Source organism: Cryptomeria japonica, chromosome 5 (genome assembly GCF_030272615.1).
Source record: "Cryptomeria japonica chromosome 5, Sugi_1.0, whole genome shotgun sequence".
Lineage (NCBI taxonomy): Eukaryota > Viridiplantae > Streptophyta > Pinopsida > Cupressales > Cupressaceae > Cryptomeria > Cryptomeria japonica.
The window spans coordinates 185,109,955-185,125,396 of record NC_081409.1 but is presented as its reverse complement, the minus strand read 5'-3'; the positions used below and the strand labels follow the sequence as shown (position 1 = coordinate 185,125,396).

The window sequence follows — 15,442 nt, the reverse complement described above, 5'->3', positions numbered from 1 at the left end:
TTTTAACTATGTGTAAGAACAGGTACAGAGGTGCATTCAAGAGGATCAACAATAATCACAAAGATGAATAAGTTCCCTTTTTTATGACAGAAATTTCAGAGGACCATGGCGACCACCACCACGATCTCGACAATTTAGGCCGAATTTTGGGGAGTAGAAATGAATCTTCATTTATTAAGTTCAGATCCAAGTTTATGGTTCTATGTAATGATTTTAGCTCACTGCTTATGCCCAATCTCTTCAATATCCACACATTTACCCTAATTTCAGCATCTTTAATTAATTTAATTCAATTCAATTTAAAGGAAAAGAAGAGGCACATCTAAGACCCCTAGAATCTAATCAAAATCTAGATCTATCAAATTCTATCTTTACCTAATGTAATGGTCCCTAAGAAAAAATTAGTGGTTTTCCACATTCTTATGGTGAAACCCTAATTTTTTCTCCATTACATTTTGGTGAGCCCGACTCCATACACCCTCATTTCTGATTTGCGTTCTTATATCTAGTTGTTTATGCATTTTCAAATTCAAATTTACATTTACAAGTTTAATTTTCAGTTGAATTACATAAATTTAGAGGTTAAATTCAAACAAACCCTAATTTATAATTCTAAAATTGAACTTGTGGGATGCCTAATTTGGACTAATTGTTTGAGATCTAATTTGGGAACATTTTAATTTTTAATTTTGCATCCATAGATCTTATTTTAATGAAATTACATAAATTTAGAGGTTAAATTCATAAAAACCCTAATTTATTTTACTAAATTTGATTTGTGGGTGGCATAATTTTTTCACTTGTGTTTTTAGATCCAATTTTGCATAAATTTATTACACACATTGAGTGAACATTACTTTGGTTATAAATTTAAAGTTTAAATTTGTTGGCATTCTACACTCTAGTGAGAAATGATGGTGTTGTCATTGATGGCAACCTACCGGCAACCTTGTGGTATTCATTTGGTAAATCATCGGTACGCATCGACACTGGCAGACACTTCACCGGCAGCGGCAAGAATGTATACCGACACCCCAGCCGACAGGAATAAACTTTTGTTTATTGTATTTAATTGTAAATATCTTTTGTAAAGCCGACATGGCATATTGTAATAGACTCATATATGTATGAGATCTTGTAAATCATTTTGTAACGATAGACATATATGGTAGAAGTGATGAGCGAATATTAAGGCAGATTTTGTATAAGGTTTATGGTTATAGTATGAGCTTAAACTAGTACTGAACTTGGCATAGAAGATGTTAAATTGTATCAGTACATTATATTGGATTTTCATAATCCATTTTGTAAGTCAGTGAGACTTCCATTTTGTAGATTGAACAGTGAGCTCTAGGCAGTTGGCCTTCCTGCATGTGCATGCCCCTCATTGTAAGTAATATTTATTCATTGGCCAGTGAGTGAATATTATGGGTCACAAATCCCACTGAGGTTTTTCCCACACCAGGTTTCCTCATTAAACATCTTGTGTTATGGTGTGTTTTCTATGTTGTCTTTATTGTTCCTATTTACTGCATTAATTCTTGTGTACCGGTACACTATTTTGGAATGCAAAATACTTAATAAGGTTAAATATTTTGTTAACCGGTTAGATACTGATTCACCAACACCCCCCCCGCCCCCCCCACTCTCAGTGTCTTTGGGACTATCATTAATCCTAACAAATTCAAGATCTTCATAATGTTCCCTTTTGTGCATATGATGATAGCTCATGTTTTTCTTTCATGCATACTTATAATTTTCCCTCCTTTAAATATTCTCCTATTCATAAGAACACGCTAGTGCAAGAAGATATTATTAACACTTCTTTTAAAACTCTCTCCTCAAGGTAGTGTTTTAGTGAGTGATGTTGATCTTTTTCCTAAAGAGTCCTTTTTTCATAAGGATATCCTAGAAGAAGAGGATGATATGATAAAAACCTTCCTTAATCTTACCTTACCCTCCATAAATGGTGTTACTCCTAAATGTGAAGCATTAATGAGTTATTGGACCCCTCTTAAATTACTATTATTCATGAGGAAAGAGTAAATACTCCTATCAATTATCTCTCTAAGGGGGAGAGATAATTGAAGAGCAACATAACACAATCCTCTTCTAATAAGGATACTTTACCACAAGGGAGGCAAGACCAGAATGTTGACTTATTAGTCCCTTTAGATTTTCTTCATTCTCCTAGTCCTCATAATATTTGTAGAGAAGATGATGATCTATTTCATCACATAAACTTAAAAAATGAAGCCTTAGATGAAAAACATGAATACTGATGATAGAAAGGGAAATTTCCTAGCAAAGGATATTCCTTCTTCATCTATTTATCCCCTTGACCCTCCAAATATCACAAAGATCTTCTCCCGATAATTACTAGATCCAATCCCAACTTTTCATCACAACAAGAAGATATTTTGCATGAGCTCCTTAAAGCCAATCTAATTACTCTACCTTTCAAAAATCGAAGAGAGAATTGTAAGAAACATATGGACAATCCTTCTTTTTGTCAGTATCATTAAATACATGGACATTCTACCAATGAGTGTGATAATTTGGAACATAGAATTTGACAACTTTTTATCGCTCATATTATTCAAGTATTTGACAATTATGGGAGAATCCCTCATCTTATTTCATTTCCATAACATATGTTCACTCCATAACATTGTTCCTCACCCTATGACACACTTGTAGTTAACTTAATTTAGGGTTCTTTTTCATAAGAAAGTGATTATTTTTCAATTACAATCATCTTGGGGCAGCAACATAATTCATTCTTTTCTCTATCCTATTCCTTATCTCTATCCAAGGTCTCACTATTCCCTCTAGGGACCTTGTATTTTTCATGTTTTGATGTCCTTTCTTGAATGAATGGTATGTCTATTATGATTGATCTCTCTTTAGGGGAGTTTGTGATCCTTCATCTAATTCTTTCCTTCTATCTTTGAAGATTGCCTCTTCTTTATAGTTACATTTCCCATATATTAATGTCTTTTCTTGCATGGAATATTTGTTCATGTGATTATATTTTGCATTGCTTATGTTTAATCTCTCCTTAGAGGTTATGTGATTCTTCTCATTGTCCCTACACCTAGGGGGCATTGATCTCTCTCTTATCCTTTCTAAGGATCCACTTTTCCTTTAATGAGTGTTGTTTGCTTATATTTTGATGTCATTCCTTGTGTAAAGTTGTTGTTTTCTCAAGGATTCTCTCTTAAGAAAGAGGTGTGTATCCTTGACTACAACCCCTTTTACACTTGGCAATGTATGTCTATTATAAACTTATCCCTCATATTAGGTCAAAATTGTGTCATCCTTCATTAAGAATCCCTTTCACCTAGCGATAGGAGGAAGGTAGGCATTCTTGCTCTCCTTCCCTTCTTTTGGTAGAATATGCTATGTTTGTTCAAGAACTCCTCTTGGAGGTAGATGTCTTTTGAGCAAAGATCTCTTCTCCTCCAAGGATCCTCTTTACACTTGTTTCAAGATATCTCCTTCTCAACTATCTTATCCTTGCTTGTATGAGTAATGCCTCTTTATCTTGGATTTATGAACATTGTTGCCTAAAAGGATATATCTCCTTGGTATTGAAGGTGGGTATCCTTGTTTCTATCTTCCTTAAGATATCAACATAGGGCTATGTTGACATCATAAGGGAGGGCATACATATCACCCTCTTTCTACCATATTGTACTATTTTTTTCCATGTCTTAAATGAAGTGTTCATTCTCAAAACCAAAGAAAACAAAATCTTACATGAGATGCTTTATGCCTGAAACCATCTAGGCAGCTTTGATATATATCTTATACGGGGTGCACATTCTTGAAATCAGAGCAAACAACTCTTACACGAGATGTCCTCAAAACTAGGCATATATTTATCTTAAATGGGGTTACACATTCTCAAAACTAGAGTAAACAAACTCTTACATGATATTTTCCCAATACTAGACACACATTTGCATTTTTATTTCATGTCTTACACAGGTTGTTACATGCTCGAAACCAAAGAAAACAAACTCTTATATAGAATGATTAACACCTAGAACCAGACATCACTTGCACACACACATGAGGACAAGTGGAACTATCAAAACACAACTAGACCATTCCTACTCTCCTCCCCAACATGGATCATCTACAAAAACACATCTAGAATGTGTATCCATGTCTTCTCTCTTCTTCTCGTGGATCACCTAGAAAACACATCTAGAATGTGTATCCATGCTTCTTGCTTTCTTCTCATGAGGTCATAGATTTGCTATTTGTATTTCATGGATGTTGCTTTCTCTTGCTCTTTTTATGTGATAACTAAAGTTCTTGATATGGAATTTTCAAGAATTATATTAGTGGTTGAGACATTTTTGATATCAAGGTCTCTTTGGCTAGTTGACTTAAGGTCTTGTTTTTGGTTTTTAGCTTTTGTGTGGTATGTCTTTTGTATTTTGTCTTTGTTTTCCCTTTTTTTGTCTTTTTTTGTGTTCCCTTGCATGTGATTGAGTGAATTAAGACCCTAATATTGGGGGCTTGATTCCTCAAAATTAGTGATGTCTTATACTCCTTTTGATTATGCACCCAATTGCTCCTCTCTTTCATCTTTTGTCTACTTTACCACTAGTATTTGCATAGGCTCATACTACCATTAAAGTGGGGGCTAAATGTAGTGTCATAAATTGTCACTTGGCCAATTTATACCTCATGCTTGTACCCCTACATTAGTGTGTCCTATCCTCATCACCTATCTAGGTACATTTTGTGTCTTCTCTCCAATTCTAGTCCCATGTACACCCACTGATGGACTTCTTGGAGGGGTACCCTTATTGCGAGGGCTTTATTGTGGTCCCTTTTTTAGAAGAACCATAGTGCCTAGTACCATAGTCCCTCTTAGTGGGGCCTAAATTTGATTAGGGTAGGGGTCTTATCCCTCTAGCAAGAATCCATCTTCGTAGCTCCACATGACCATTGAAGGCTGGTCTTATCAATAATTTACCTAGATACCCCTATATAAAGACATTTGATCAACATAATTTCATCCAAGCCTCATAATTATTCATCTGCATTCAATCTAAATCACTCTTGCATCCTTGAAGCATTCATCCTTAAGCATTTTTTGAGATATTCAAGGCTACATATTCTTCATTCATTAATTGTGGAGAAAAATTACATCATTCATATGCAAGAATGTGTGTGTGATTAGGGCTTTGTCATGTTCATGCTATTTCATACAACATATGTGATTACATTCAAGAAGCAAAGAATCATCATCAACAATTACAGATTTGAGACCTATATCTTTCCATTATTTATTTTAATATTTGCATTATTTCATTCAAGGTTGATTCCTAAACCAGTGTTTGACTTAGGCAAACCCCTATTCCCAACCATTTTCCCCTTTTTGTTGTGTGTAGGAATAGGTATAGAGTTGTGTTCTGGAGGATTGCTAGTATTCACAAAGACAAACATGTTCCCTTTTTTACAGCAAAAAGTTTGGAGGACCATGGTGACCACAACCACAGTTTCGACAATTAGTCTGGATTTCGGGGAGCAGATTTAAATATTCATCTATTACTTAGATCCGGGTTTGTGGCTCTGTGTGATTACTTTAGCTCACCATTTATGCTCGATCTCTTCAATACCCGCACAATCTTCAATATCCACACAATTACCCTAATTTCAACATTTTTAATTAATTCAATTCAATTTAAAGGGAAAGAGGAGGCACATCTAAAACCCCTAGAATCTGATCAGAACCTAGATCTATCGAGACTAGATCTATCAAATTCTATCTTTCCCTAATGTACTGGTCCTTAAGCAAAAATTAGTGGTTTTACACATTCTTATGATGAAGCCCTAATTTTTCTCCATTACAATAAGCTAAAATTAGCATGAAAAAAATGGTTTACAAAACATGAACACATTATATAATGTGCTCACATTATGCAATACAAGCTCATTTTTCATTCAATTATTTTGTCATCTCCGTATCTCTCTATATATCTTAATATCTCCATCTATCTTTGGCTCCATCTTTATCAAACACTTGTAATATCCCATTTTATTGACCTAAGAGAATAATTGAATGATTAAAATCAAGTTGTCCAAAACAAAATAGAAAAGAGATAACTAATTTTAAAGATTAAAAGAAAGGTCATAAAATACATAATTAATTAAATTTTAAATATTCCTAAGCTTCTAAGGAGCACTTATATTTAACTAATTTAATGTTGAACATTACTAAATTTAATAAGTGGCTTTATTTTATGTTAATGGAAAATTTATAAGTGGGTCACTTTATGAGTAAGAATATAAAAACATCATAGTCACTTTATATATAAAAAGAAGTTAATATTTAAAAAGAGGTTTTTATATTTGATATTTCAAAAAGTTTTAGGAGCATTTTAAAAGGATATTTGAAATCTCATTTCCTCATTCTTGAAATTTTAATTTTTCTTAGAGAGCTTTGAGAGCCTATGCTTTGAGCTTAACAGATTTGAAGAAAACCTATTTCAATTAACCTAGGTGGATTCATAGGAGCATCTATTGAATTGGATCAGTTTTGATAGTGAGATATCTACCTTAGTTGGGTGCAAGTGAAATCACATAGGTTTCGTACCTAGATTGATTATTAGAGTTTTACAAATTGTGAAGTCTTCTAATCAAGACAAAATTGTCACATCATTGTGGAGATTAAATATTTGTCAAGAAATAGTGTATGTGGATGTCATATTTTAATAGATTGGGTGGAATTGGAATTAGGGGTCCTTCCAAGTGTAGCATAAGCCAATTTAAGCTATTTATGTATGATTAAAAAATGAAATATTATGAAAATCTATTTCAAACCATTTGGTGAGTTAAATCATTAAAAATTCATTCCCAAACTCTACTTTGAGGAATGCAATCAAACTATTTGATGAAATGCATGCCATGCATAATTTGAGAAAAATAGCTTGTTCATTTTAAAATATTTGGTACGAGATTTTACAGTGGTAAATTAGATCCTATGTTGGTGAATAATCATGCTTAGGTGGTTGTCGAGGTAACACCTTTTCTTATGTAGTAAAGTAAGTAGGATGGCAAAGGTAGAATATTTCTCCTATATATGCATATCTTTCCTGTGCATTTTTTACATCACTCAATACATCTATCTTCATTTTACTTTGCAATTCTCCCTCATTTGTTGATTTCATTTGTCTAGTATTCTTGGCGATTTTCACATGGAATCAAAGCTTATGCTAGTGCAAAGAAGATGCAAATGCTTTGCAAGCAAATTTGGTATAGAGATTTGAAGTGAGTGCTCCAAGTTTATCTTGGTTTGCACAAATTCAACACAATTCTATGATTTTTAAGTGAAATTATTTAACTTTTGAAAATTATTTGAAACTTATATTAAATTATGGAAAAAAAATTTCTTAAGTTTGTATATGTGCAATAATTTGTTGAATAGTTACAATTTGTCTCAAATTTGTAGTAATATTTTTTATAGACTTAGTTCTATGAAAATATTTGTAAAACATCTGAAAGTTTGGAGAAATATTTGAATTTTTTTCTCAATGTGTACAAAGATTGCTTGTAGGGATTATTTTATCAGTATTTTGGTTCTTCATTTGCAAATTCATGTCAATTTTGAGAGGTTATACTAACTATGAATTACAACTATTAAAGTCATTACCTCGGTTTTTGAACTTGGAAATTTTAAAGTTTTCACTTCCCCAAGTCGTAGCTTTGTTATTGAAAAATTTCATGACTTTAGTCTTTATGTTCGCCTAAGTCCGTAATTTTGAACCTTCTGATTGAGCCCCGTGGATCAAAGGTTCAATGTTAAAAGGTTCAACATGCACAAAAATGTAAAAGAAAAGTGATTAATGAAGCATATTGTGGGCGAAGTCTGTAATTTTGAACCTTCTGATTGAACCCTGCGGTTCAACAGTTTATTCTGCAACAGTCAAATTCTGCATACATATTCGTCAGTCCAAAAATGCATCCAAAAAAGTATTCTCATATTTAATTTTATGACCATAAGAGCCCATATGATATATTATTTTCTCAATGCAACAATTTAAAACATTTTAAAAATGTTTTAAATCAGTTGGAAAGCAGCAATTCCATGGGAAGGTGAAAGGTTAAAAAGAAATATTTTTGTAATCAATAATCTTTTCCAAGAATCAATTATGTTAACTGAAAGTATCCTAAAAAAAGGAGGATATATATGTAATGAAAATAAAAAGCTAAAGGGGCTCTTTTCCTTTGCTTGCTGGAAACTTATGTTGCAACAAGGAGAGATTTCTGATTTTCTATTGTAAAAGGGGAAAAGAAGGAGGGAGTTATTATTGTACAAGAATAAGATGATCTTTGAGTCATTCTATTTGCATTTTGAGAAAGGAAGAAATATATTTCAGATATGTGTGTATTTATTTTTATTTTTATTTGGCCTATGAGTCATTCCAGTTATTCTTATAATGCTTTCTTGTGCATCACAGTTATGTGTATGTTTGTTGCAAAGACTTTGATTTCTCATTCATTCATATGTCTGAAAGCAAATTATTTAATCTTTTTCCTCTTTGTTGTGGGTATTTGGGCAAGGATCTTTGTGTCTTTTACTCCAATATCCTCTTGTTTATAAATCTTTTGTTCACATATGTGTCATGGCTATGGGCAGATGTTAGTTGCCTTTATTTCTTTCCAATTAAAAGAATATTCAGAAAACGTACATTTTATCCAATGCATACCTTCATATCAAAATTCAGAGAGCACTTGCAATTACCATTACAAGTGATTCAACTGTTGGTTCTTTTTGTCTTTCAATTTGGGCATTTGTAAGTCATTTTTAAAAGCTATTTAGGAAGGAAAAATTTATTTGAACACCTCCTAGAAGATATGAAAGCCTAAACTTAAATCTCATGTGTGCAGGAGCAGAGAGTTGGGGCTATGATATAGAAGGCATAATCCAGTTCTATAAGCAATCCCAGTAGAACCCCAATTGGCATAATGACTACAAGGATCAATTGGAATACCAAGCCACCCATAAAGCATCCAACCAACTAGAAATTGAAAAATGGAGGGAGAGAGGATCAACAAGTGCAAGTTCTATAAAATCCACTGTAAGTGTTGCATTCTATATTTTGGTCAACTCCCATTTATCGTCAAATCTACAATAAAATCTTTCCAATTTACTAAACAGGTTTGAAATGGTACTATGTTTTTTTACATTGAGTGGGTGAGGCTTTTTGGGGCAGAAAATTTGTATCAGATCTCATAGAGTCCACAGGCATACATCTCCTTCACAAGATTGCCTTACATGTATGGGCTCGGGAATACAACTCTCTCTTTCATAGTTTTCCCAAAAAATTTATGGTTCTTACATTTTTTTAATTTATTTTTATGTCAATTTTATGGTCCTCTTATCTGCATCTTTTCCATGATAAGAATCATAACTGATGAAGAAAGATTGGCTCATCTTATTCTTTCACTGGCTGAAACTCCCATAGTGATGAGATCCATGTCAACAGTCCCAGTTGAGATCAGGTTAGTGCTTCACTAATTCTTATCAACCTTTCAATTTGACAAGGTGTTGTTGTGATAACCTTTTTGCTACTTCCAGGGAAGTTGCCCTTCCTACGCATTTCAACATAACCATGGATCAGATCCTCTGCAGTCTCCTCATATATTTTAGGATGTATATATTGTATTGAATAAGTGATATATGAAGTGAGGGTTGGGAAGTCCAATGCATCGAGTGTTTGGTCCTTAGGCTCATCATAATGCAATGCAACAAGATGCCTTGCAAGGTGTCGATCTTTTTGTTCATAAGCTTTATCAAGAACTATGTAGATCAGATCAAACTTAGAAAGAAATGTTGTAAGAAGTTGGATATTATCAATAACTGAAAGCCTAGGGTTGCAGCGTGAATCACTAGGATTGGCACAAGCTAAAACCGATGTCCTTGCATTAAGAGATGCTATGATCCTAGTCTTTGCAATTGACACTATTTGTTGTTTCATAACCTTGTGTAACATGCTACAAGCATTATCTAACATCTTGTCAAACTCATCTATGCAACAAATACTCCTATCACTCAATACTAGTGCTCCACTTTCTATAATTGTTTCACTAGTTTCAGGGTCCTTTGATACATAAGCAGTCAAACCAACTGCAGAACTTCCATGACCACTTGTATAAATGCCTCAAGGAGCCAACTTATGCACATACTGAAGTACTATGTTTTTTTACATTGAGTGGATAAGGCTTTTTGGGATAGAAAATTTGTATCAGCTCTCATGAAGTCCATAGGCATACATCTCCTTCACGAGATTTCCTAACTTGTATGGGTTATGGCATACAACTCTCTCTTTCACAAAGTTTGCCCCAAAATTTTATGGTTCTTACATTTTTTTTTTATGTCAATTTTTGTCATCAGATTGTACAACCATGCTTTGCATTCCTTCCAACTTCAGCATTTTGTTACAAGAAAAAGTACCCAATGATGTACTACAAAGCATAATGCTCAAAGCATATTAAAATAGTTTGTCACGGCACTAAGACATCAATCTTATGAAATACATCGTTGCTAATTATCATATGGGTGTTGTACCATCCTTAAAATTCCTTCAGGTTCTCTTAACATTGTCTTTGTGGATTGTAACAAACCCCTCGCTCACAAGGTTTCCAATTGCATTGTGAATATCATTGAGGTTGAATTCCTTGGATCCCTATTTGTGCATTTTGTCCAGTAACTTTTTTATACATGTTGATGGTCCCCCTGCCTGCATCTTTTCCATGGTAAGAATCGTAACTGATGAAACAAGATTGGCTTGTCTTATTCTTTTATTGGTTGAAACTCCCATAGTGATGAGATCCATGTCAATGGTCCTAGTTGAATGATTGGTGGCAGATTGTTGAAGTGAAAATTCAAGTAGGCAAAATTCTTCTGCCACATCACACCTTTCGACTTACTTAGAGAATCGAATGCGGGCTAGTGCTTCACTAATTCTTATCAACCTTTTAATTTGATGAGGTGTTGTTGTGATAACCTTTTTGCAACTACCAAGGAAGTTTCCCTTCCTACGCATTTCAACATAACCACGGATAAGATCCTATGCAGCCTTATCAAATATTTTAGGATGTAAATATTGTCTTGCATAAGTGATATATGAAGTGAGGGTTGGGAGGTCCAATGCATCCAATGTTTGGTCCTCAGGATCATCGTAATGCAATGCAACAAGATGCCTTGCAAGACATCGATCTATTTGTTCAACAACTTTATCAAGCACTAGGTAGATCAGATCAAACCTAGAAAGCAATGTTGGAGGAAGTTGGATATTATCAATAACTGAAAGTCTAGGGTTGTAGTGTGAACTGCTAGGATTGGCACAAGCTAAAACCAATTTTCTTGCATTAAGAGATGCTATGATCCCAGCCTTTGAAATTGATATTGTTTGTTGTTCCATAACCTTGTGTAACATGCTACGATCATTATCTGACATCTTGTCAAACTCGTCTATGCAACAAATATCCCTATCACTCAATACCAGTGCTCCACTTTCTAGAACTGTTTCACTAGTTTCAGGGTCCTTTGATACATAAGCAATCAAACCAACTGTAGAACTTCCATGAACACTTGTATAATGCCTTGAGGAGCCAACTTATGCACATACTAAAGTACTATTTTCTTTTACATTGAGTGGGTAAGGTTTTTTGGGGCATAAAAATTATATCAGCTCTCATGGATTCCAAAAGCATAAATCTCCTTCACGAGATTGCCTAACTTGTATGGGCTTGGGCATACAACTCTCTCTTTCATAGAGTTTGCCCAAAAATTTTATGGTTCTTAAATTTTTATTTTGATGTCAATTTTTGTCATCAGATTGTACAACCACGCTTTGCACTCCTTCCAACTTCAGCATTTTGTTACAAGAGAAAGTACCTAGCAATGTACTATAGAGCATAAACAAGTATAGTCAAAATAGTTATTAAAGAAAGATTCATACAATGAGATAGTGTTGAAAATATATTTATGTAGGGTTCATTATAGGAGTTCTCCATATTCAACGCTATCTTGTAGGGTGCCTTATAGAAACTCTACCTATTCAACGCTATCTTGTAGGGTGCCTTAAGGTGTTGATTAAATAAGGTTCTGATTTTACAAATTTGTAATGTCCCCTAGGGTAAATGACTAAATAAGGTTTTGATTTTAGATTTTGATCAAATTTTGGAAGCAAAGACCTTTAACCTCTATTGATCTGCAACTGCAAAATAGAATCAGAAGATATTAATAATTATATTAAGTGATGCTCATATAAACAAGTATAGTCAAATTAGTTATTAAAGAAAGATTCATACAAATACTGATAATTATATTAAGGGTTGCTCATATAAATAAGTATAGTCAAATTAGTTATTAAAGAAAGATTCATACAATGAGATAGTGGTGAAAATATATTTATGTAGGGTGTCTTATAGTAGTTCTCCATATTCAACGTTATCTTGTAGGGTGCCTTATAGCAGTTCTCCCTATTCAACTCTTAAGTCCTTGCTGGCAAGATACTCATTAGATTTTGGTCAAAAGGTAAATTCATCCAAATCCAAGGTATACATCCTTAACTCTAATTTTCTTGTAAAAGCTAATAATACTAGGGTCCTACGCTTCCAATGATAGAATTACCTTGAAAGCACTTTGGTATTCCTTTCTTCATGGTTCAAAATAAACCTTCAGACTATCAGAAAGTCATTCAAATCTTACAAAGAAGGATCTCTAATTGGAAAGGCAATAGTTATTAATGTCATCTAGAATACAAATGAAAAAATCAGCTCTTGACACCATTCCCAATTGTTACATGGTTGTTTTGAAAGCTCCTAAATCAGTAGTCTCAAAATTAGAGAGTTGCCAAAAATTTCATTTGGAAAGTAAATCTAGATAAAAAAAATAAAAATCCATCTAATCTCATTAGCAAACATGAGTTTAGATAAGTCTAAAGGTGGATTGGGTATTCAAAACATCTCAATGATAAATTTATCTCTAGGTACAAAATTGGTTTAGCACATGTACAATAAGCCTCATGCCAAATTGTGTAAATTTATACAAAGGAAATACCTTTATTCTTCTAATCCAAGAAATAAGTTTACAGTTTCTAATCCTTACTTTTATTATTATTATTTATTATTAAATTATTAAATTGTATTTCAAAGTAGGGACATTACAATCCACCCTTGCCAATTTTGCTTGTCCTCAAGCAATTTTGATTTTAATTTTCTCAAACAAAGGTGAGAAGCATGACACATCTATGACCTTCAATGTTCATATCCCCTTTGGTTCACTTTTGTTATTCTCATATTCTAGATTAACTAAAAATATAGAGCCAAACATAGCATAAACTTAAAAATACAAGGCATACACATGGATATATGAAGACACAGAGCATACACAGAGTATACACATGAATATACAAATTGTTAGACCCTTCTTATTGGTTAGAATGCATTCATTATTGTATTTCTTGGAAATAAAATCTTAATCCATAATTGATATATAATTTATGTATTGTATTGCTTGGAAATAAAATATTACAAATATGCAAGTATATGTGGTATTGAAAAACCACTAGAGTTTTGTCACCCCAAAAAAAAAACCCAAAATCACCATCTTAGCAAAAACCAAACCCTACTACATGTAGAATCGGCCTACCAAAACTACTAGCAGAAATCCCCACATACATATAAAATTGGGGAGAAAACAAACATAGAACAAAAAAATATAAATAGACAACACAAACTCCACCAGCCATGGCAGGATTAACCCAGAAGCGGCCTATACTTCGGGTCCTCATATAATTATGAGAGTCACTTCATTAATTGGGAAGTCTAGGGTCTTGGCTGCAACTCTCGACCCACCTCTGCTCATGCCACTTCATGAAGAACCCCTAAAACCTCATCATATTGCTTCAACCTTTTGAAAGTTTTGAATGCCTACCACCCGCAAAAAGAAAGAGATTTGCATCTTGCCTTCAAATAATCATCAACCCATCAAATGAGTGGTAGCAGCACCACCGGACCAGCCACCATTGCCTCAAGAACAATGCCCACCATTGGGACCATATGAGCACACACACTATCCAGATTTAATAGATACCTTGAGTCAATTACAACTCTTAAGGAATTTTTCACCTTGTCCACCTCAACCTCAAATTGGAAACCTCGGGCTGCAATCAATGAAAATGCCTCCATGTTCATCTCATGGTGATAACTTACATGGAAAATTTCCTCTCCCAATAGCATCCTCACAACCTCATACATGTTCTCATCCTTAAACAAAAGAAAACCTTTCAACCTCCTATCTGTGAATCGTCCAAGAAATGGGACTAATTTCTTGTCAGTATGGAAGGAGAAATTGGCTTCCATGCTGCATGAGGCACCCAAGACAACTCTGCATATAGTATGATACCAAGAAAATGGCACTCCAACAACACTCCACCCAGTCCACTCAAGCTTTAAATACCTCACACTCAATTATGACATTCATCTGCCATCGACATTTATCACAATCTCTGCCATCATTCCTCTGAATGTTTTAGTTGAGCTGCACAATTCATCTACACAAGACAACATTAAAGCCATCTAAATATTAGCCATTCAGTGTGTATGACAAGGCAATAACGCAAGACAATTCATTCAAATGTATTTAAGATAACTCATAATATTTAATTCTTTTTCAGGCCAATCCACATGTGTGCACTATCCCATAAAAGGTTCTGACACCATTTTGAAAACCCACTTTATTCCTCCTTCTAAAATAGTGACCTTTTCACCAATTCCAAAGTGGTAGTTGATGCCCTTCATCAAATAGCATCGAGTTCTCTATTTTGCAAACCTCACTTTTGTCTTTCGCAAAATGGTGATGTATTCGTCATTTCGCAAATCGTTATTTTAGCTTCGCAGAACAGTGATAGGTTTTCTATTTCGCATCCTTCATATTTAGACTACTCAAAACAATGAAAGATTTGCCATTTTGCATCCTTTGTTTTTTGACTCTTGCGAAATTGACATCCGATGATGTTGTTGTATATACGACGATATTTTTGTCGAATTGGCATGCTCCACATCATCGCAATTGCAACAAACCACTTAAATATCTGACAAATTTATATATTGTATGTGCGATGACTTTTTCATCATAATCACCAAAGTTTTGTGTTGATTGTTCGTCGTAAGACTAACAAAATTTTCATTGATATTCTGACGAAAACTGTTCACATTATTTCACAACATCGTCCAACGATACTTCGTCAAGAGTTTGATGAAAATGGGAACGTCGGACAAGCGATGAAATCTTAGTGATAAAATTTTGTTGGGTATTTCATCGGTAATCCAACGATAGTTCATCAAAATTTCAACAAACATGCGTCAAAAATTGGTGCTAAATACAATAGTGCCATGTAGCTGCACT

The 15,442-nt window shown here is 33.9% G+C and overlaps 1 pseudogene; it reads right to left on the bottom strand.

The window, feature by feature from the left end:
* Positions 1-10,610: 10,610 nt before the first annotated feature.
* On the bottom strand, positions 10,611-14,292 carry LOC131060915 (DNA replication licensing factor MCM4-like; annotated as a pseudogene).
* Between the last annotated feature and the right edge of the window lie 1,150 nt (positions 14,293-15,442).